This window comes from Chroicocephalus ridibundus, chromosome 1 (genome assembly GCF_963924245.1).
Source record: "Chroicocephalus ridibundus chromosome 1, bChrRid1.1, whole genome shotgun sequence".
NCBI classification, from domain to species: domain Eukaryota; kingdom Metazoa; phylum Chordata; class Aves; order Charadriiformes; family Laridae; genus Chroicocephalus; species Chroicocephalus ridibundus.
In genome coordinates, this window is record NC_086284.1 from 89,226,424 (window position 1) to 89,251,289 (window position 24,866).

Consider the following 24,866-nt stretch of genomic DNA (forward strand, 5'->3'; position numbering starts at 1 on the left):
TCTGTGATTTAGTTGCCCATCTGTAAAGCTGCCACCTCTGCTTCATTAAAGACAAAGAGGCAATAAATTGACAAGGAACAATATAATAATAAAGAAGCAGAAAGCAGCAATTTAATGGCGACATCAGGCTCAGGTCTGGATCAGAAAAAATGCGTATAAAACAGTAAAGCATTAGCGGATGTATTTTATAATAAAAATATAAGCATCTTCCAAAACAAATCTGAAAAGGGAATAGGACAATTAAAAATATCAGTATGAAATTAATGTGCACTCTTTGCTGCAGGCGGTCACAGGCTCCACTTCCCTGTTACCTTCCATCCAGTAAGATTTTTCCCCTTTCTTTATTCGTGCTAATTGTCAGTGTTTAAAGGACACTGAAGAGCACAGGATGGGTTCATTAGAATTGCAAAGTATTGCTGCTTACCATTTGCAGCAGGGTACCATTCATCTCTGTTGCCTCACCATACTGTGAGGTGGCACCAAAAATGAGACGCTGCAATCCAGAGCTAGGGAATGCTAATCATCCTACAACAGACCCAAAACCATGCAGGATTCAAGGTTTACTGTGTTTGAGAACATCTGTTCATGGACATAAATGACTCCCAAAGGCAACCTGGGGTGGACTTTGTGTTTTTGACATGGCCAGACTCTTTCTGCTGTCCTAGAAGACCTGGGTCAAATTCTTGGCCATTTCTTTTAACCCCTTGCATCTACGTAACCACCTCTTCTGTCACCTTCCTTCAATGAAGGACACAACTACCTCTCCTCAGACCCTTTGAATATCAGGATGCCACCCACGGTAAATCATGAACACGACCACCTCTTCCTTTGCTCAGCCGCTGATTGGGGAAGTAACCATATGAATTACAATGGCAGTGAAGAGCTCAGCACAGTGGTCTATGCATAAATAGCGTCCCATAGCTTAGCTAAAGGAAGCTGCCCATCCAGTTGCACAGGTTCACCTTAAAGTCATGTCCAGACTGACACTTGAGTTTAGGCCACCTCAAAAATTTCTACCTTTCCCTGAAGTTTACTTTAAAAATGTTTCACTTTTACTGTCTTCCATATTAATACCACACATTGCGTTCTGTCCTGTAGCAAAACAGAAGCAGAACTGGAAAAGGTACTCAGTCAGCACTACACTACGGTTGCCAAAGCACGACTAAAGAAGTAAACATGAGGTTGCCAAATAAGAGAGTGAGTATTGTTACTTTGCATTTGGTATAAGTCTGTAGTCCTGCTCATACTGAATTCAATAGCAAGCCTGCAGTTAATTGCAACAAAAATATGATGTATTTTAGGGAGCAGCCATAAAGAGGTAGGCAGGATTATCTAATGACATATATGTATTTTACTAAACGTGTTACTTGTCAAGCTAATTAGTTACCCTGTAAATTAAAAGGTCAACCCTGCATAATATTTGCATCTCATCTTTCTGAGTCAAATTTCTTGTGCATGGTAGGTGGAAAAAAATAAATTCTACTGAAGTTGTGAACAGCAGACAGGAACACTTTGGCAGTCAGAGAAAAATGAGAAAAAAGCTGTTTAAGGCTGATGTGAAGCTAAGAACAAGGAACACGTCCATCAGGAAGATACCAGTCCCACGGCCACCAGCTCCACATGTACAATTTGTTTTGAATAGTTCTGCAACCATGCAATACATTGAATCCGCCAGTCACAGTTTCTTTGACTGCTTTTGCTGCCCTTTCCTAATCCACACATGCAAGCTGAGAGCCAAGGCTCATGAAACCATTCCACTGCACCAAGACCATACTTTTGACCCCAAACTGCCATTCTCTAGAGAAGATTTACCTGACATCCCACACTATTGCTTGTGCACTCCAGCTGCGTGCATATTTCCCCCAATTTCCTGGTTCCCCTTTTCTTTTCCAACAGTCTTGTCATTTACATATATCTGAAGTATGCAAACTTGACACAAAAACAAATGCTTGAAAGGTATTGACAAAGCCGTTATAAAGAGGTTAAAGAAGAAGCAGCAGCAGCAGCTTTCTGGGGAAATATCAAACAGAAACAAAGAGAACATTTCAGTACATGTAGCCACAGAAAAATCAACGGGGCAATCAGCAGATTAACCAGGAAGTTTTGGATTGTTTTTCTTTTTTAATGAAACAGCAGGTTTCATGTTTCAGCCTGTAAACATTCTATGCCAGGAGAGGATCTTCAGAGGCTCTTTGTCCTTGCTAAAGGGCTTTACTTAATGGGGTGTTACATGAAAAAGCAGATCTGTCTTTCAGGAAAATATGCCCTGTGGGCTCACTGAAACAGTGGCAGCAACTAGAGAAAAAGAAAAGCCTGATATGAAATATGTCCTGGCTAATACAGGTTTAAATATATATTAAGTCACTCCGTCAGGACTGAAAACTCTGGCGTAATAAATCTCCCTGCAACCTGCGCACACCAAGTAGGTGGCAGGGGACCCTACTCCCTTTCGGTGAGAAGCCACATCTTCCAGGCAGTATATGCCACTATCAAAGGCTTAAGTCCTGTTTGCAGAAGCTGCCCAGGCCAGGTCTGAGCTTCCTCTCCAGCCAGGCTCTCCATTGCAGGGCAGCCACAGCAGCACAGGACTTGAGTGCATCCCCCTGCCCGTGGGCTGACCCTCTGCAACAGTTCAATGGCCACAGATAACATGATCTGGGAATTTAAAGCCACCGTAGGTACATCGCAAAGAGTTGTGTCGTACTTCAAATGACAGATGACTTGAAATATCTGACTTATGGCAGACTGTTTCCTTTGTGAGCCAGCATAAGAATTTTGCACCCCATTTTGCTGGCCTATATATGAGGAGCAAACAGATTGCTTAAGATATAACATAAGGAAAGTTTAGCTGATGGCTTGTATTTTGAGACCCTTCATTCCCCAAACATTTGAACCAAACCTTTAAATTCAGACGTACTTAAAGAGGACTTCTTTTTTTTTTCTTTTTTTCTCGTGCATATAAGAGTTTATGGCCAGGAAGCACTAGGAATCAGCTAGTCCATTATAAATGAACTGAACACGTATTCGGATACAGGCCTCAGAGGAGACCCTTTCTACATCTTTCACCAGGCAGGATTTTCCTGAATCCAATTACTTTAGGAGCTTTCAAAAACCCCACAATATGTATAACTGTGGAATTAATCTCAAAAGGTTTTGGTGTTTGGAAGCAAAACATTCTCTGTCAGTTTTAGCATTTTATGAGCCATGTGGAAATTCCCAGTGTTTACCTTGAGGGCCCAAGTACCTTTAAAGTCAAATTACCTTTGAAGCCAACAGTTCCATTTTGTACCTCTTCTACTGGGAAGAGGAACACTCAGCTCTGTGCTGCGCTACTTCCATCGCATCAGTCCCAACTCCCTCCTAGTCTTGTGTTGCTTTTTGTCCTGCTCTTTAATGCACAACTTGATGTAGAAAGAGAAAGCCTGAACAGTGATGCAGACATACTCTTAAAATAAATGATCCCCTAATCAAAATTGGATGACTAACAAGCATAAAATTACGGCTCTAATACCACATATAATCGTTTATCTCATTGCAAAGAGGCATACATCATTTGCATTGTGTTCCAGTAGTGTTTTATACCCACTTTACCATAATCTAAATGAGCATGCACCGCACAGACAAATGGAGATTCTAGCCCATCTTATGCGTTTGCCTGGGGAGCATGATGTTGTTTGTTGTGGGTGCTTTTAAAAATTGTGTTGCTATAAATAAACATGTTAAAATGTAAAGACAATGCAGTGGGCAAGCACACTGCCTGAGCACTTGTAATTGTGAGATAAATTTTCCACAAAGCAGGGAGACTTTTTTTACTTATTTTTCTACACAGCAATTTTAATAAAGTATATTTGAAACTTATATGAGCTATGGAATAAGTTCACTGAACAGAATTTAAACCTATGGATGTATCAGCTCAGCATGTGGGTATTGCCAACCATATTTACAGCTCAAAATAGATATTATTTTCTTCTGCCCACTTCTCATTATCTGGGATTTACTTAACAGCCCAAGCCAGACACTCAGCTTTAAACAACCCTAAAAACTTATAAAAATTGCTGCCACCAAAGTAGGTATTTCTTTCCTCAAAATTACTTCTGCGCAAAGGCTGTAAGAAGCTTTCACTTCTCCATCTGCAGCATTCCTCCTATACCCCAAACCACCACAGCTGTGAAGTCCAATAATGCATAGTCCTTCAGGGAGAGCAAGTATGGCTTCACATGACATTTGCAAGAGTCGATTCCCAGCTCCCATGTAGGACTTCACATCTTTTTCTAACCTTGCAGATCTGCAAAAAACTGGCACTTAAAACTTACGAGAGAGAAGCTCGTCTTCTCCTTAATTTTGGAGAGCTTTATGTCTTTTTTTTCCTCTTCACAAAGGGCTTTACAAGCAGAAAGATATGCATGCTAAAATACACAGTAAATTTCTCTTGTATATTCTTAAAACCATTTATCTGTAACATATGTGGCATGAAGATGAAAATATGATATGGTCTAAAGGCTTTATTGTTACTTCACTTGGACTGACCTGCATTACTCACTGCTTGATTCACCGTTTGTGCAACATGCTTTTCTCATTCTGCCCACAACCTAAAGCTACCATCCAAAAACCAAAGGAGCAGTACAAGCTTGACATAGATTAACCTCAAAAATAAACTACAGCTACATTAAAGAACTGTCAGGTTCTACCTGAAGATTATTTGCTCGAAGAATGGGAACATGACAGAGATGCTAGGAGGATGAATGATCCTCAGCAAAATAAAACAGATAGATAGATGGGTACTCTGCACAGCACATTAAAACCTTTAGAGCTCAGCACAGTATCCTCCATCTTTTGCCATCAATCTATCTTGTATGTATTTAGCACTTATGAGAACAACTGTATTACATGTAGGTATACGGTATAAGTACATTTCTATGTAGAAATTAAGAATTACATTTTATCAATCTTGGTAAGCATTGCACAGATAAGTTTATTATCCGTATGTCCAGCTTATTATTGATTGACATTCAGTGTTCTGCTGCTGAGATTGGGGTTAACTGCTTTCCTCTACTACTTTAAATTAAATGAAGCAGTCATGCTTTCCTAGCAGCATAGTATTAAAACCATTATTTTCTCTTTACACAGCCATATTTTTGCATTCGTTCCATTCATTTTTTTGCAACATCACCTCTCTTTCTTGTAACCCTCCTCTTGTATACCAAAAAGTGGTGTTCAGCTTTGACCACTACTTCTGCCTCATTTGTTTCATCTCTCCTTATAAAACATTTCCCTTTAGTTTACATGCTTTATTATTTTCTCCTAAATTCATTTAAAATTAGTTTCACCAGCCCTCCATGTTTATCCCAGCCTAACTTTTTAGAGTAATCTATTTTGTGCATGTCTACATATGACATAGTTTCAAGAGGCTTTTATGTCCAGGCAAAATACATCCTTTAGTTTACTTTTCTCTAGCTATTCAGAACTGTCCACACAGAAATCTTGCTCATTCATCAAGTTTGATCGCCTGGTCTTTAAACAGCAGCAATTGTTCTTTCCATATTACACATTCCATAGACTTCTCTCTTCAACCTTCTCCATAAATACAGAAACACCATTACCCTCTTTCTGTCTTTTGATGCTTCCCTAGCTGTTAACAAGATGGGGGGGGGGGCAGGAAGGCATTCTAAAGGCTTTTCTTACTAGGCTTTTCTTAGTTTACCTTAAAGATTCCTCTGGAATTCGGGAATGTTATTCATCTAGATCAGGTGCCTTGTCAAACTTTAATGGTTCCATATACTTAACTTTGTGCTCTGGCATAATCATAAAGCCTTTAATATCTTCTGTGGGAAAATATGTTCTCGTCTCCCAGATGTAACCTTCAGCTTATTTTCAGAAAAGTCTACTGTGGAAGAGAAAACACAATGAGTTCTCTGAAATAAATTCCTTGCTAATGATAGCTCTCATTCATGTTGCTTTATGGCCTCGCAAGCTAGATTTGACAGATAACTGTACGTATTCTTTGCTTTTAAAACCATTTATTTTTACCATATTAATGCCATTAATTAGCATTATTATTACCAACATTAAAGTCTAAATTTTAGTTATCATAAATTTATCCGCAATATCTTCAGCCTTCCTTGCAGCTACAAGAGCTCTCCCTTTGTTATGTGAAGCACTTTCTTCTTCCCTAAGTAATTTTATTGAACTTGAGGTAAACTCTGGGTTATCTGGTCCAAACAATCTAGCTTACATTTGACATTCACATACTTTTCACATACGTAAGCGTATACTTTCACAGCTCTTTACCTTCTGCAACAGACCGTTGTACAGAACAGAACCATCTGTAGCCATCCGTAATGACACACACAGAAAGGGGAAAAGTCTGAATTTGCTTCACACTACCAGACTCGTGCCTGTGATATTGGGTATTCTAAGACGGAGGCAACAGTTTGCAGGCCTAGCAGCACTTCCGAGCAGTGCTGCTAGCGGTGCAGAGTGCTGGAGTAAGAGGACGCATAACATACGTGCCCTGCTCAGCCCATTCATTCATCAACAACTGTGAAACTCTTTACTGTAGACAGAGCTTGAAGACATTGCCATGGCCAATGTATATATGTATGATATTACACACAGGAGAAAACCTCACCATTTCAATTCAGATTTTTTCCACACTGCCCAGGTACCAAGCACCTGTCTGGTGCTCCCCAACATAGGTTACGGACTGTTGATAAATCCTGTAGTATTAGTTCTGTATCATTTCCCTAAATGTTCCCTGAGAAATGTTTTCTGCATAGGCAGAAAAAGAGAAGGTGGGTGTATATATGCATCTGTGTGGTGTACAGGGGCTGGAGAAACTAACTACACTACCAAAGATAATTAGATACTGTCTAAATATACAAGGAGGCAGTCGTTATTGTGAAAGTCTTAAAACATGACACATCACAGCACAAGGCAAGTATTTCACTATTTAAATTAAAATACATACACATTTATATATTTCTGATAACTATCTTTGTATGGCTTTCTCCACAGTTAGATCATAATCTGAGCAGTAGCGCGTCCTTGTTTAAGACTGCCGCAATGAAAGCCTGCTCTTTTCCAAGCAGTGCCGTTCAGTGAGTCTATGTCAGTTTGCACTGATCCCACTTGCACCTCCCATCAGTCCATGCTATCACCCTCCGTACGTGTCTGTCTTTTGCTGCTATTGTGCCTTTCATCTACAGGACACTTCCCTTTCATGTACTGTCATCCCCACCTTTTTTCCTTAGAAGAATATTTCACTTTATTGCTTCTATATTTCAAGCTTGCAGCTCTCCCCGCTTGCTTTTTCTAATTGGCTCTTAAAGCCTTTTTCACAATGAAGTAATTAAATTATTTTGATCTATTTACAAAATTTTCTAGAGGAAATGCATAATGCATAAGTTTGCATTATAATTTTCTTAGGTATTTAATTTAGGCAATTTTGGAGGTTTTTTGCATTTATTGGGACAAAGCTAAAGAAGCAAGCTTGGCTCTGTAAGGTAGCTGGTTAGAGAAAATGTTTCCAAAGGGAGAGTCTTTAATATCGGTATCTGATACAACAACTGTTGCCACACATTATCCACCACCTATGTAACAGAAAATAACTAAATTGTCCTTGAAGAATAGATTAGAGTCTTCCATACCCATGGAAGTGGCCTAACCACTACACTGCAAAATCAGGATTACTCTTACTCCTACTGCCTAGCTCACTGAATCTTTAAATCATCTATACAATCCGCCCTATCTTCTAGGCCAGATGTTTAAAGAACTTATCCTCCCCAGCAGCCTGTGTACTGGGGAACTTTCCAGGTCAGACTGAGCTTGTACTAGCAGAAAAAAGGACTGAAACGAGATGTCCTCTTGAAAAGGAGCTGAGGAGGAGGTGAGAGGAATCACCACCTACTTCTCCTCTGGTTCCCTTTTAAAAGAAAAGATTGATTTTTGTTCTATCTGTTTTTCTGTGAAGAAGAGGATTAAGTGCCTACTTTCATGGCTATAAATCATGCGTGGAGAAAAATGCACAGTTAAGCACCTAAGCCTCTGAGAGGGTGGGGATTTAAAACATGAGTAAGTCCTCAGGGCTTTGCTATTGCAGCCTCAGGTGTCTCGCTGCTTAGGGTTGTGCCTACCATCATGAGTCACACAATCTTTTTTTTACATTGTATAGGAATCCTACGACTCCAGCTGAAGGCCACCGATTCTGCCACAAGTCCCCAAACATTAAGTAATATCAAATTCTTTATTTGACCAAAGCTTAAATGTCTGTAACTTATAAATAACACTTATTTACTTCTTTTACACACGTAACACTGCATGCTTTTGATCATCCAGACACATGATGTATTTCAGTACCTGGAAGAGATCATGATATACACACAGGTATATGCATAGCAGCATTGTCAGGCAACATACTGATGTAGTGTATTGAAATCCTTAATGTATCAAAGGGCACCAAACTTAATAGAGGCTGACACCATTGACGTAAGCCTTGCCTTACTGCTCTTGTGCCTTACCATCCCACATATGACACATCATAAGTGATGCCTCGACCTGTTCTGTGTTTCGTGGCCTTGCTATAGCTCTGAATTTCTCTTCTTCTCATCCACTGCTCCCCTCACCACATCCAGGCTAGAGCTCTTTGCGTGATGCCACTGCTGTAGCAGGGGGCAGGGGAAAGGAGCAGAGCAGAGCTGCTGGGTGCACAGGGATGGCTGGAAATTTGTAGGTCCTCCAAGAAAGGGACATTGTACAGGGTCGACATTTCAGAAGGAATGGAGGGAAGAGGAAGGTTTCAAGGTTCCTGCATCCTTATGCAGCAACTTGCAACACGATTGAGAGGTCTCTTTCTCCTCTCCCTAGCCAGATGCACCATCAGCTCCACAGCCAGTAAGACAGAGTGAGATGACAACTCGCCCCCTTCCACAGTTCCCCTCAAAACCCCAGAGAAGCTTTGCCCTAAGGCCCTAAAAGTTTCTCTGCAACTTTTGCTTTCATTGTATCAGCATCATGAAAGATTCAAATGGTATCACCACCTCTGAGCACAGACAGGCTCTGCCGTCATCTGATTCGGCGTTTATCTGTCAATTAGCCTCTCAAGAAGTTGAGAGGCTGAAGCTTAATGAAGCCCTAATCTTAAAACTAAAGACAATAAAGAAATAAACTGATGGAAATAAAAATAGCGTCTATTTTAGGAGGACACAGATATATACAAATGGCAGAAATATTTAATTAAAATTTGCCTGTCATGAAGTCATTGCCTTAAAATGATACAAATTATTTACAATTCTGAAGGTATTACTTCTTTCAAACACACAGTTTAACTAAAATTACAGTTGTACTTTGTTCCCAGGCCAAGAAAAATGAAGCCCAAATGAAAAAATAATGAGAGAAAATGGTGCCTAACAGAAAGAGAAACTGCCAGCTGGGGTTATCTCCTCATGCACTGAAAAAGTCAGTCACACTGAGGGCTGGACCACTGCTCCTGAAACATCTAGCCCTCTGAACCTCACTCTGAACTTTGACAACCTGTGCTAATAAAGTTATTGAGTGATCGTGTCCATTTTCTGTTACCTTTCGTTTGCATGTTTCATTTGCTAAAAAGGTGGCTCCTAAAACAGGCATTCTAAGTGGAACTCAGAACTGTGACCGGAAAGATCATATAAATGGGATTTTTCTCTGTCATCTCTTTATGCTTTTTGATTATTCTTGACATTGTATAATGTTAAGTTATAAATAGAATGCATTTTGAAAATGTCATAATATCCTGAGTCTAATAAAAGAATACCAGAGCTGGAAAATTTGCTTAAGAAATCAAGTTTACATGACAAACTCAAGATAAAAAATTAAACTGGGCTTCACTGCAATGGAACTTAGCTCTTTTACAAAAAATGTGAATTGTGATCTCAAGCTGGAAGCTACAATTGAAATGTAAACATTCCTTACTGAAAGCAAGATGCCGCATTATTAACTACAACAACAGAAGCTGAAGACTTGTGGCATTACTGTACACAGCGGTGATGCTTTTTCACCCTTCTAAGTGGATCTAATTCAGATGATGTCTCCCAGCTAACCCAAACGTTCAAAGTCCTTGTACTTGTTCCTCCAGCAGAGCATGAATTTGTTTTGGAATATTCTAGCTGAACTGATTTCTTCTTCTCTGTCCTTTCTACCCCGGCTATGTTCTTCCCATCTGTTTTTAGGTTTCCTGTGTCTAAGCTCTGCACAGGTAAATGGACTGGTACTGCTTAATACATGACAACCTTCCCGGAGTCTCAAACGTTAAATCACAGAATTACAGAATCACAGAATCACAGAATCTTCATGGATGGAAAGGACCCTTAAGATCATCGAGTCCAACCAAACAACCTACAATCTCTGCCACTAGAGCATGCCCTGAAGTGCCACATCTAGACGTTTCTTAAACACCTCTAGGGATGGTGACTCAGCCACCTCCCTGGGCAGGCTGTTCCAGTGCCTGACCACGCTTTCAGGAAAGTAATTCTTCCTAATATCTAATCTAAACCTCCCCTGCCGCAACTTTAGACCATTTCCTCTGGTCCTGTCATTATTCACCTGGGAGAAGAGGCCAACACCCACCTCTCTCCAACCTCCTTTCAGGTAGCTGTAGAGGGCAATGAGGTCTCCCCTCAGCCTCCTCTTCTCCAAGCTAAACATGCCCAGCTCCCTCAGCCTCTCCTCATATGACGTGGTCTCCAGACCCCTCACCAGCCTGGTAGCTCTCCTCTGGACACGCTCCAGCACTTCAATGTCCCTCTTGTACAGAGGGGCCCAGAACTGAACACAGGACTCGAGGTGAGGCCTCACCAGTGCCGAGTACAGAGGCACGATCACTTCCCTGCTCCTGCTGGCCACGCTATTCCTGATACAAGCCAGAATGCTGTTGGCCTTCTTGGCCACCTGGGCACACTGCTGGCTCATGTTCAGCTGGCCGTCCACCAGCACCCCCAGGTCCTTTTCTGCTGGGCAGCTTTCCAGCCACTCTTCCCCAAGCCTGTAGCATTGGTTGGGGTTGTTGTGACCGAAATGCAGGACCCGGCACTTGGCCTTATTAAACCTCATACAGTTGGCCTTGGCCCATCGATCCAGCGTGTCCAGGTCCCTCTGTAGAGCCTTCCTACCCTCAAGCAGATCAACACTGCCACCTAGTTTGGTGTCATCTGCAAACTTACTGAGGGTGCACTCAATCCCCTCATCCAGATCATCGATAAAGATATTAAACAAAACCGGCCCCAAAACTGAGCCCTGAGGGACACCACTGGTGACCGGCCGCCAAGAGGATTTCACCCCATTAATCACAACTCTCTGGGCACGGCCATCCAGCCAGTTTTTAACCCAGAGAAGAGTACACTTGTCTATGCCATGATTCGCCAGCTTCTCCGGGAGAATGCTGTGGGGGACGGTGTCAAAGGCCTTACCAAAGTCCAGACAGACAATGTCCACAGCCTTCCCCACATGCAGGAGGCGGGTCACATGGTCATAGAAAGAGATCAGGTTGGTTAAGCAGGACCTCCCTTTCCTAAACCCATGCTGGCTGGCCCTGATCCCTTGGCTGCCCTGCACTTGCCGTGAGAGCTCACTCAAGATGATCCTCTCCATGATCTTTCCTGGTACCGAGGTCAGGCCGACAGGCCTGTAGTTCCCCGGATCCTCCTCCCGACCCTTCTTGTAGATGGGCATCACATTAGCCACCCTCCAGTCATCTGGCACCTGCCCTGTTGACCAGGATTGTTGATAAATGATGGAGAGAGGCTTGGTGAGCTCTCCCGCCAGCTCCCTGAATACTCTTGGGTGAATCCCATCTGGCCCCATAGACTTATGTACGTCTAGGTGCAGAAGCAGATCATTGACTGCTTCCTCCTGGATTATGGGTGGGTTGTTCTGCTCTCCATCCTTATCTTCCAGCTCAGGAGGCTGAGCACCCTGGGGATAGCTGGTCTGACTATTGAAGACGGAGGCAAAGAAGGCATTAAGTATCTCAGCCTTCTCCTCGTCCTTGGTTGCAACTTTCCCCCCTGTACCCAGTAAGGGATGGAGATTCTCCCTGGCTTTCTTCTTGTTGATGTATTTATGAAAGCTTTTTTGTTGTCCTTAATGTTAGTGGCCAAGTTGAGCTGCAGCTGGGCTTTTGCCTTCCCAATTTTCTCTCTGTATAACCTAATGAGATCTCTGTACTCCTCCTGAGTTGCCTGTCCCTTCTTCCAAAGGTGGTAAACCCTCCGTTTATTCCTAAGTCCTACCAGAAGCTCCTTATTCATCCAGACTGGCCATTTTCCCCGCCCTTTAGACTTGCGACACTTGGGGACAGCCTGCTCCTGGGCCTTTAAGATTTCCTTCTTGAAGAGCGTCCAGCCTTCCTGGACCCCTTTGCCCTTCAGGACTGTCTCCCAAGGGACTCTCTCAACCAGTGTTCTGAACAAGTCAAAGTCCGCCCTCCAGAACTCCAAGGTGGAGGTTTTGCTAACCCCCCTCCTTACATCGCTACGAATTGAAAACTTGACCATTTCATGATCACTAAACCCAAGACGACCTCCAACCACCACATCTCCCACTAGTCCTTCTCTGTTTGTGAGCAGTAGGTCTAGCAAGGCACCTCCCCTGGTAGGCTCCCCTGCCAGTTGTGTCGGGAAGTTATCTTCCATGCACTCGAGGAACCTCCTAGCCTGCCTGCTCTCTGCGGTGTTATATTTCCAGCAGATACCTGGCAGGTTGAAGTCCCCAAGCAGAACAAGGGCTGGTGATTGTGAGACTTCAACCAGCTGCTTATAGAATACCTCATCCATCTCCTCATCCTGGCCAGGCGGCCTGTAGCATACTCCTAGCACAACATCTCCCTTATTTGCCCTCCCCTTCATCCTTACCCATAAACATTCGACGTTATCATCACTGGAATCTAGCTCTATACAGTCAAAACACTCCCTAATGTACAGAGCCACACCCCCGCCTCTCCTTCATTGCCTATCCCTTCTGAAGAGCTCATAGCCTTTCATCACAGCATTCCAGTCGTGACAGTCATCCCACCATGTTTCCGTGATGGCAACTACATCATAGCTGTCCCGCTGCACAATGGCTTCCAGCTCATCCCGTTTGTTGCCCATGCTACATGCATTCGTGTAGATGCACTTGAGCTGGGCTACCGATTTCACCCCCATTTGGCCCTTTATCCCTAGGCTCATTACTAGTGGGCCTGGTTTTATCCCCTCCCCCCTTCAATACTAGTTTAAAGCCCTGTCCATGAGCCTTGCTAACTCTTGGCCTTATACCCTCTTCCCCTTTGGGATAGGGTTTTCCCATTCTTAGTGAGCAGGCCCCATGTCTTGTAGATCAAACTATGATCAGAGAACCCAAAGCCCTGCTTGTAGCACCAGTTTTGGAGCCAGGTGTTGATCCATCCGATTTTCTCGTTTACCCATTCGCCAGTCCCCAAAGCTGGAAGGGCAGAGGAGAACACAATTTGTGCTCCCGAACCCTTGACAAGCTGTCCCAAGGCCCTGAAATCTTTCTTCATTGCCCTCAGACTTCTGCTCTCCAGCTCCTCACTGTCTGCCTGTAAGACCAAAAGAGGGTAATAATCTGAGGGCCGTATCAGTCCAGGAAGCTTCCTGGCGGTATCCTTAACACGGGCCTCAGGGAGGCGGCAGACCTCCCTGTGGGAAGGGTCCGGCCTGCATATGGGACCCTCAGTTCCCCTCAGAATGGACCCCCCTATGATTATTGCCCTCCTCCTGCTCTTCACAGAAGCAGTGTTAATGCGTGGAGCTGCCTGCTTTCGCAACTCCCTGGACGGGGCTTTATCAGTATCCTTAGTTCCCTCCTCCTCTACCTCCAGAGGCCCATATCTGTTCTGTACGGGCACCTGGGGGGGGATGGGGGGTCTGGAGGGGCCAGACCAAAATCAGAATGTTTGCTAAAAATCAAAAAGAATTCTTTCTCTTCTGTGCTTAAACCTAAAGCAAAGAACAATTCCTGTTTTCATTTGTACAGATACCTTTGCAAACTATATCAATAACTACAAATTCACCCCAGACTATGTGGAACTGAATTTGGCCCCTACAATGTGCCTGAGCTCAGGCATGGGCTCAGCATCACTCTGCATCGCCCCTCCAGGAGGCCCTGGAGGTGGCCACCACTGACTCCTCTTAGTCTGAGGATGGCCAAGGAGAGTCACAAACCCAAGCGAATTGCAGTTCCAAGGACCCCTTTACAGTTAATGGGAAAATAAGTGTTCCTCCAGAAACAGATTCAGAGCACCTGTGTTACATTCCTCCTCTTAGTATGTTTTCAAAAGAACTCCACTGGCAATAATTTTGTTAAGTTATAATATTTCTTGTCTCACTAGAATTATTTTTATCTAGTAATGAAGCATAACTGAAGTTATAATAATAATAAAACCATGTCAATAAGATGATACGTGCTGATGTAACTCTGGTGAAAATTTCTATGAATGATCTGCAAGATCAGTAAAAATTAGACTCTTAACATAGCAAATAAAATGGTTTGAAAGTATTTCAGAAATGAATATGTGAAGCAGAAAACATTATATATAGATAAGGCAATTTCTGTGGAGCTTTGCCCAAACTGACATTTCTTCCCATTACACCATCCCATTCAAACAGTCCCTGGTTTAAACAAACAAGGTAACCAGTGAAAATCCAATTAAAAATAACTCTTTTCACTCTAGAAACTTAGCTTCTTGATTTACAATGAAGTGAGGCTAAGACTTTGAGTAATTAAAGCTGACTGGTCAGAAAAGCAAATACTAACAAACAGTAGCTACGATCAATATAATCTGACAGTCAAAGCTGCAGAAGGGCAAGATCTGTCATGCTGCTGCTGTCCCATCATGGAATTAACATCTGCAGTAATAAGCAAGACAACAGGGATCTTAAAAACTCTACAGCTAAGAACACAGATTATTTTTTGCCTGATCCAAGCAAAAATATTTGACTATAATTGCATCACTGGAGACAGAACATCCTTTGAAGTTTAAGAGTTACCTGTCTACTTAAATCTGTCTTCTAAGATAGTCCATTTTTCTTCCAAATGTGGTTGATCTGTCCCAGGTGCACACAAATTCTCCTCATTTCTGTTTTGTCACTTGATCTAAAACCAGAAAATTGTCCCTCCCTTCAATCAAGAAAATTGCAATCAATATTATTGTAATCCAACTCTTATATGTAGTGATGAACCTTTTATTAGTCTCAATGAATAAAAATTTGAACTGAGCCTGAGCTCAGCACTTTCTGAGTTTCTGAAAAGGATGCAGGACTTTCCTTTTCACTTTTAAGCTGTGAATTACAGATCATCTAATTACATGGCAGCAACTGAAAGTCTTAAATTATAAACAGTGAATTATCTTCTTGCTTTTATTATTTAAAAAAAAAAGAAAAAAAAAGAATGTAGACAACTTTTGGAGATAATAAAAAAATAACATAATCAGTAAGTAGTCTATATAAATTGACATTCATATTTTCTTTTTTTTCCTTTGTCAGCTTTTAAAAGAACCTTTCCTGGACATCATTGCATTAATTCAGTTTTAGAAAAGATGGTCATGTTGGACTTGCCTCCATACATACATACCAAACTTTTACATTTACAGTAAGTCCAGTCATCAGAAGTTATAGGAAAGTTGTGTGTACCTACCTACGGAGAAGGTGAATTCCCACAACCCCAAAATCCTTAAATGCGTACAAGGTCACTTTGTTAAGTTTTTAGGAAAAAAATAAAAGAAACGCCCTGGCATCATCCATATTACTTCTGAATGCTTTGACAGCACCCAAAGTGACATTCCTCTTTTGAAGAGTTTTAGCATCTGTAACAAGTAATATTTATAACAAGTGAAAAGTAGGTCTTGAGAAAATCAAGCTGACATTTAGGGAGCTACATTTGGTGCAACTCAAATTTACTGCAGCTGCAGTATAAATAATCTGAACACTGCCAAAGATGAGCTACTTATGTCTGTATACACACAGAACAATTTAAATTTCTTCACATTTAATTTCAAATAAAAGATAGTCTTATGGCTGATCAAGGCAGTACACACGATCTCAAGCGTGACAAAGCCATGAAATCTGAAGGAACTTGCATCACAAAGTGCCTAAGAACAGACCGATTTCTTCAAAACTACTCCATAGCCCTCTCCACTGAATCCATCTGTAATGTGGGAATTTGGTGTAATTCCTACTTAATTACATTGAATGTCATTTGCAGGTAAAATTTATACAAAGGTAGAGATTCAAGGCTCTCTATAGCACTTTACCTTTCTTATACTGCTGGATAGAGGGAGGTGGGGGGATACAGGAAAAGAGGTGACTGGAATTTTTGGACCAACAATTGCTACATAAAAAAAATTTCTGTGCTAGCTTTTCACCAGCTACTGCACAGCAAGGTACCTGTACTGATGATGATAGGAAAGCATGGGGTACAAGAGCCCATAGATGCTCAGGTCCTCCACAGGTTTGGAAGGGTTGTGGCCAGCAATGCGACCACCCCAGCGATGGCACGGGAGCCAGGTCACTCACAGAGACTAGGAGGCCTCATCCAGTTGCTTTGGCTCAATGAGCCATGCGAAGGAGGGAAATGAGACGTTTAGGACTCAGCTGGGCCAAGCCAGTATTGGAAGATTTTCACGGTTAGGGCATACTGGATTTAAGGAGGGATCTTGTCCTAAGCTTTCCTTTTGAGCTCGGCTTTTTACTATCTCAATTTTTACAAGAAGTTTATGGAGCATGGACTTTAAGGAAACATTTATGCTATTACAAGTTAAGGTATGAGGGAAATAATGGTGTGCTGATTCTTTTAAAAAATGGCATTGGGTACATTGGTTCTTGCCTCATCCACATTTCAGCGCTGTCTCACAAATACCTGCAAGTATGGGCAAAAACTGGAAAAGCAATAGGCTACAAAATAATGGTAGAAATTAAAACAGAGAACTCTGCTGAAAATTCTTTAATCAAATGTGGTCTCTCACCATAAAAAACACAGTTCCTATTTCCAAGCTTAAAAATCATACAATTCGGATGGTATTTTCAGGTGTCTTTGTCCTTATTCCTTTTTTTTCTTTTGCACATCAATTCTTAAACTCTTGAGTTGCCTTATCATTTTAATGGCATATGAATAACACCCAGATTGCTGTAATGTACTGGGTTTCATTATAATTTAAAGAAATGCTGGGCATGCTTGAAAGTGTTCCAGAATTTAAAAAATAAAAATTAAAAAATATTAGATGTGTGTTAATGTTAAAGAGCATTTTTTAAAATCTGTAATTTGTAATTAATTAACTCCCTTTGAAATCTTTGAATGATCTCATGAAGGAACAGAAAGTCTTTTTAGATTTAGAAGACTAACCATGCACTCAAAGAAAAATTTAATCCATATTCAGAGTGATCTCTACAGAACCAGAGTCAGGCTTTAAAGTGTTCATTGCAACCATTTCATGAACATTTTTACTTTCCAAGATAAATGACTCAATCGCCCAGCAACATCATAGGTTTCGCAGGAATGTCATCATCTAAAACCAAGCCACTCCAAACCTTGTAAATTTATAGTTGAAGCTACAATTAAGAGCAAGGTCTGATAGATTTAGGGAAAAATATGAAGTTACATTACACAAATTCCCTTAACCTTGCCCTGCAGAGATGATATTTAATAACTATATTTAAATATCCTATCCTATTAAGATCAATTGGATTTTTAAAAAAATGTGTTCCTTTTTTTGGCATCCTACAGAGAAGACATAAAGTTGCTAAAGTACCATACCTGTGCATTCCTTCTGCTCGCTCAGAACAACAGCTGCACGTACCTGGGGGCATAATTTTGCAGGTAGGACATTAACCAATATATCTGTCAGTCAGGAAGACATATAAATGACTTAAGTTGCACCCATAATTGAATGTGCCTACAAACTCAAGACCAAAATAATCACAGGCTGCAATTAAAAAATCCTTCCCTTCTGGCAGGTCTGACGTGAATCTGATCTCTCGTGCTATATGACAATCTTGTCATTAGTGCAACTATTCTGAATTTGACTGACACCATTGAGGAAGTCAGAATCAGGGCCAGAGATGCTCAGATCATCAGATGGATTCCACAAGTGTGATGGCTTGCCTGGCCTCATTCCCAAGAGCATCTGTCACACCCTTTGCCAATGGCAGCGTCTTTGGAAAATTAGTTTCATTCTTCTTACCTGGTTTCTCAAGAGCCAAAAAGGAGCCAACATAAGGGTGCAGTGGATCTCCCATGGCCTGTCCCCTAGTTTTATGTTTTCTCAAAATGGAGCCAAGTCATGGAACAGCATGAAGGGGCAATTTAAGGCAGGTGCCTTGATCTGAGCATTGTCTGAACTGGAAAGAGGAGGGTGTCATGGTCAACGTAAACTTACTGTCACAAATGCAAAGCGTGCACCTGTCTGAACTCACAAAGGGAATGCTCCATAATTCCCTGATGGAAATCAGCTGAGGATGATTACATGCCTGTATAGTGCAAGAAGCAGAATATAATCTCTTCCACCTGGAAATGAAGAGGAGGAGCAATCCAGAATATGAACAGGATCTAAGGCTTCAGGGCTGAACCTGCACTGGGATGGTCCATCAGATTTGCACTTCTTCTGAGAGGGCTGCAGATCCCAACATTAATCTTTTTCAGAAGAACACAGACTGAAATATGTACAGTGGAGACAGATCTCCTCTGCACTTTGCTTGTTTGTTTGTTTATGGTACAGATATTCCCTCATTCTGTTTCTACACATTTGAGAAAATATGTAGCGGTTTGAATTGTCTACAGCTCTGTAATAGCTTGAAACAATGCATTCAACCGCTATAACTTGAGCCAAAGGGAGACAAAAAAAGACTGATACTATATGGCACTCATTCTATTTAAGATAGAGATTCCAGAGAAACCATGCATATGACAGAAGCAAAGGCTCCTGAGTTGCTCTGCCTTGCTGATCTTAGAAAACATCAAACTAGGTGATTTCTGCTGCAGTATGCTGAGTAACATAATTAAAGGAGCCCTCTTCTGTCATACTGTAACTGTGCTAATATCTTCTCTGTTATTCATGTGTGAGATACATCTGTCTCTGAGGTGCAGGAAATACTACAAGCCATGCTTTAAAGGTGGCATAATCTTTAATGTTGGGGGTGGAGAATGACTTGGTCAAGGTAGAAAATTATGTCTGCTCTGAAGTCACAGCTGCTAATCAACTTCCCTGTGCACGCTGGCTACATTGGCTTACACTCCTGGCACCAGCAATGCAGGCAGATACACTCTCCAAATAAGCACATCTTCTAATGCAGCGCGGTTGGTGAGGAGCCGGGCACGCGTCAGCTCAGCTTCTACATCCTTATCAGTCATTCCTAACCAACTTTCTTATCATAACTACTTCTTCATATTGCTTCTGGTTGCTGCAACGTTATGGCCCACAGGCAAGCAACTTGAACTTTTTAGCTCATAATTTCATGCATTTCTAATTTATTGTCTCACTTTAAATCTCCATTAAAATGAGAATAGAAGGGGGAAAAAACAAGGCCTTTGCATGCTTATTCACCAAGCAGTTTTCTTAGGTTCTTAGAGGTCTAATTATGATATGAAAACATGATTTCCAACTTTGCAGATGATACTAAATTGGAAGAGAATAAAAACAAATGAGGAATAATTAGGTAGTGCAGCCAGATATAAAAGAATTTAGATCATTTTATATTTCAGGAATAATAGATGGCAAATGCAGGGCTGTGCAAATAAATTGAGAATAATTAGCCTCACAGTGTGGCATAAAAAGTGGGACCTTGTTTAGAAAGATGAGAGGCTGCAACACGCTGAGTGAAATAAATCCTGAACTTAGAGTGCAAAATTCACATCTAAGGATCCCTTACCCATATGACTTGCTCGTGACCTCAGTGGTACTCTGCTAGAAATAAGATAGCACTCAGTGTCAGCAAGAAAATCATCATCTGGCCTCTGGGAAAGGAAAGGCTACATGGTATAGCCTAGGAAGGACAATTTCTTTCACAGTTATTACACAGGACTGTATTGCCCAAATATTTGACCACGGGCGGTATTCAGTCTGCAGGACGTCTCTGCCCAAGCAGTCTTTCTCCAGGGGCAAAAAGAAAAAGCGCGGGGAGAATACAGCAAGGAAACATCAGCTTTTGTTTACTTGTCCTGAGTGCTCCTGCAGAAGAGGCACCTGCCACTGGCTGCGGCAGAGGCAGACTGCTTGGCTAGGAAGAGTTCTAGGCTGATCAGGAACAGACATTTTTTATATCCTTACATTATGTTATGTTCCTTTATGTATAAGCCTGAAGTTAGAAGGCTTCCAACAGTCAGGCCAGGGAGGTTCTAGGAGAGCTGTAAGTCGGAACAACGGTGGGAATATACTTTGCTGGTTTTAAAATGTTGCTTCATGAACAATGACATTATATGCTGAGATAGCAAGGATGGCAAGGGACATCACCCTAGGAGATCACCATGGTTTCCCATGCTGCTGTGAACTGCTTTCCACTCTATACACTGCTGCCTACTTCTCTGCTCCTGATTGAACCACAACCTGTCAAAAATACACTCCCTCTTCTGCATGTATCAGCATTTAATTTTCAGCTAAAGGATATAGAAGGTTCTTCTATATTGATCCAAGAAAAATTATGGGTTTTTTTCACAGCAGATGTGGGCAAGAGCCTGTTTTTTCTTGAAGAGATGAAGTTTTGTTTGGGAAACTAATTTTTTATTTTATTGAGATTTGTCTGTTCACATGGAATGTAGGAGGAAGAAAGAAAATGGACACATGCATGAGGGAATTAAGGTCACTGCTAGTAAATCAGCACTGCAAGACATTACTGACTACAGAATATTTTCACTGAAAACAAAATTAAATAGACCTCTGAAATAACGAGGTCTAAAATCCATAATTAGTCCACATAATTTGAAAAGTATTAGGTTGATTTGTTTGCCTATCTAGAGGTGCCTTCATGGGGGTGAAGATTTACCTGCATAGGTCTTCTAATGGTAAACTTTTAGCTTGTTTAACAATAGCGAAATAGTGACAAAAGCTGCCTTGTTAGGGCATTTATACACTTCTTTCCAGCCATGTTTTCCATGGAATAGGTCTGAATTATTAGCCATTTTTCAGAGTATGCAAATGAAAGGAGTTTCAAATCTTCCAAATGCAATGAATCGCATTTCAGCATTTCAGCATTGAACGCCTGCGTAATTTATGGCAGAGTGCACAAAATTTCTATGTATGGCTATATCTAATGTGGGTAGCTCATTTCACATTTGAAATTCAATTCTGCTAGCTGACTAATCGACTCGTTTTCATAAACACTCTAAAATTTGTAATAAGAACAATGCTTTGCTGTAAGATAATGTTTTGGGGCTGTACCAAAATTAACTATGAATATTTACTTTCAACAAACGCCAGTGGGACCAACAGCAAATAATGAAAGCATAGTGATTTATCATTTCTTATCACAATCCCTATTGTTCCATGAGATTCAACAAAATTTTAGATCTTTTAAATTATCCCCTTAAAATACCGGTACTTTTATTCAATCTCAGTTTTCTCTGCCTCTTCCTCCCCCCTGCTCCCTCCCAACAGCCCTCCCTCTGCTGGCACCCCTCCAGTTCTGTCTTAGGATGCGAGGCACTGAACAAGCTTCAGACATGAGCCTTCACAGCCACCGTGTTCATGATCCTTCACAAGAAGAGTTGAATCAGGACATTTTCAGGGAAGGTGGGACACAGTTTGTTTCCAGAAAGAAAGATAAGTCATTCCAAAAACCTCAAACATATATTCTGAAGTCAAGTCACGCTGGTTTCCACAGCAAAGACCTGGTTTAAAACACACTAGCTGAGACAGTGGCAGTGTCCTGGGGAAGTGCTGCTGAGGACTGCAGTTCAGTTCCCACAAGTCCCAGTGGGTCATGTCATGCAGGAGCATTAGCAATTGCATCCCCTGATCTCAGACAAAAGTGTCCTTCCTGGGACACTCTCTAAAGAGCAACCTATCTGACACAGAGAATACAGGAAAGTATGTACCACAGGAAAATGAAGCTGCACGTATTCCAAGCTGTGTGACAGAGGTACAGCCACGCAGATGACAAGAAACCTCACAGCAAAAGTGGCAGAGCCTTTGCACTCATCCTTCCCCATCCTTCCTTTCTTCATTCCCATGCACAGACTGTGGGGACAAAAAGTACCAGACCTGTCATGGTAAAAGAAACTATATTAAGGGACAAATATGACTGAGAGTTAGGGTGTTCTAAACAGGGGACTGACAGGTAGGTATTAGAGCATCTCTTTCAGAACAAAATTGATGGATCCAGGACAAAGTAATTTTTAGATGGTGTATACCCTGACAGCACCGTGCAAAACATTTCTTTCTAGAAGCTGGACCCTAGTTCATGAACACAAGGAAGCACATGCCTCTGGTACATGTTTACCTTTCAGAATAGCAACAGGAAGCATGGGCTTAACACGAAGAATCAGCATGATTTGTTAGCCTATTGCAACTCTTATGTGGTCAGGCTTGGAAAGCAGTAGCTGGAATAGCGATGGTGATGGTCCTACCACCTCTAGGCTTTGGAGACAGTGGCCCAGCCTTGTCATACCATCCTTCTCCCCAGCTGCAACACAGCAGCTCTCCCTCTTGCTTGACCATGAGTCTGCCTGGATGATGTCTGGTATTTCAGGAAACAGGCAAGATGGGCCTCAGGCAGGCTTATTTCAGGAAACAGGAAAGATGGGCTTCAGGTGGGCTTAGGATCAAAGATATTAATTAATAAATAAATCAGTTTTAGATTAAGAGGATTTTATATGTAGCAGAGGTAACTTAAAAGCTCTACTATCGTGGCACTCTCCATGTCCCAGAGCTCTTTAACACAGCTTGTGGACAAGCACACCTCCCCCTCAAACCCACCAGCCTCCCACTCTTCTTAACTCTGTTCTATTGCCGTGCACCATTTTGGCCCCAGGCGAGGCAGGAACAGGCAGCAGAGCCAGACCAGCTTCCAAAAGCGGTCTGTAGTCTGCCATAGCCAAAAGAGCCTACCACAGAAAATCTCCCATCAAATTCATCAGCTTTGCGTAAAAAGAGTCCTGACTTTTGTCTCCCAGCTGTTTGGAAACCTGTCACTAGAAATCACAGCTACTGGAAGTTGCTCCACACAGGCTAGGAAGGAAGCGCCCTGTGAAGTTGGAATGTAACCAGCGTGTCCTTGCCGGCAGGGCTGTGCCCCTGTGGCCACTGCTACCACTAAACGTTTAGATTGTGGCAAGAGCCAGAGGCCAACGGCCCAGGCCCCCACCCTCGACACCAGGGACCCACAGCCTTGGCCCCACAGCAGATGCCAGCACAATCCAGCTGTGCCCTCCTCTGCACCTTGGCTGTGTTCTCCCCCTTCTTTTTCTGCAAAAGAAATGTGCAGTTTGAGCTTTTTTTGTCTCCACAAGGGTTTCTTGGTGCAAGAATTAGTCCTGACATTTAATTCAAGTTTAATTTTGTTAGTGATCGATACATAAGTCCTTAATATTTTTTTTATTTGAGAAAAGTATCTATATAAATAAAAATAAAAACTATTAAAAGATTAAAAACAGCCTGACTTGCTCTGCAGACTTTTCAATCCTACACGATTCGGCAAAAATAGAGCGAAGTACTTACATCTTCAAAAAGCATTTAGCCAAGCACTTCATCAAAGGTTAAAGTGCAGAAACATGAAATAAGCGAAAAGTTGTCTCACTGGGCTGCAAATTGGCCAAAGAGAGGACGTGAATTTCAAGAGGAAAAGAATTTATAAGAGGTTGTGACAGAGATCAGCAGTAGATCTTCAGTGTCTCAATATTATATTAACGATGGCACCAAAAGTAAGTTTCAGCTGTCTGCTCCTGATAGTAAATTCTGGGTAACAATAAGCAAAGAACAATACAATCAGAAACAGAAAAATGTAAAATATTTATGCAGTGCAGTACTGATAAATAACAACACAGAGGAACGGCAGCAAAAAGTCAAGAAAAAGATTACTATCTAATGGAAAAGTGTTGCAGAATTACAAGGAAAATACTTCTGTTCCAGAAAAGAATTGCCTATAGACAATTCAACTCAAAGTGCAGCTCCAGTAAGTAAGACAAGTTGAATTGCCTTAGAATTAGGCTCAACTCTCAGCAAAGCATTTCTTAGGTATATAGATATAAGGCACCAGTAAAATATAATCTAGATTAAATTGAATTCAGTACTTCGGTAAACAGTGAAAGCATATGTATAGGTACGTGTAAGCACACATTTACATGGTACAAATTACATCTGAGATGCAGTGTCCTATTGGGCTGCCTTACAGTGTCTGTGGTTTGTCTCAAACCAGATTCCCAACTGTTTTCCACTCTTATTAATTTCATAATCATCGTAGGGCGCCCTGCTTTATAAGTATGAGGTCCACCATAGGTCTAGGAAAGACAGACAAGTCATGGCCACCACCTACCCTCTATCATTAGAGATGCATCAGTAGAGATTGCACCAGTAGAGAGGTAACCAAACACCACCATTACTAGCTGAAGTTTAAAAACAGAGTTTTCAAATTTTTCAAAGATTCTTCATTTTTTCCTTCAAGCCCTATAGCTTGCTACACAATCCACAGATGTGTGAAAGCAGACGAACTCACACCTTTCTCTAACCAAAGGGTTAAGCTGGCCATTTGTTGCCTCTCTGTCAATGCCCTAGTGAAGTCTGAAATGAAAAACAGTATTTTAAAGTACTCTCTCACTTCTTTAAGAAAGAAAAGGAAAACGAACAAAAGAGACCTTTTAGTTTCTGTTTTTACATTGTGTTTGCTTTGCATATGCCATTCAAATACTCCCTATGG

General features: G+C 41.6%; 1 long non-coding RNA gene across 2 annotated transcripts in view; it reads right to left on the minus strand.

The window, feature by feature from the left end:
- Window positions 1–24,866, minus strand: part of LOC134519230 (uncharacterized) — a 241,200-nt gene that overhangs the window by 91,752 nt on the left and 124,582 nt on the right. Inside the window, exon 3 of one of the 2 annotated variants that reach the window (XR_010072166.1) lies at window positions 5,702–5,884. The exons of the other annotated variant lie outside the window; for it this stretch is intronic. This is a non-coding gene — a long non-coding RNA (uncharacterized LOC134519230). The remainder of the gene's footprint in view (window positions 1–5,701; window positions 5,885–24,866) is intronic. 2 annotated transcript variants of the gene reach the window in all.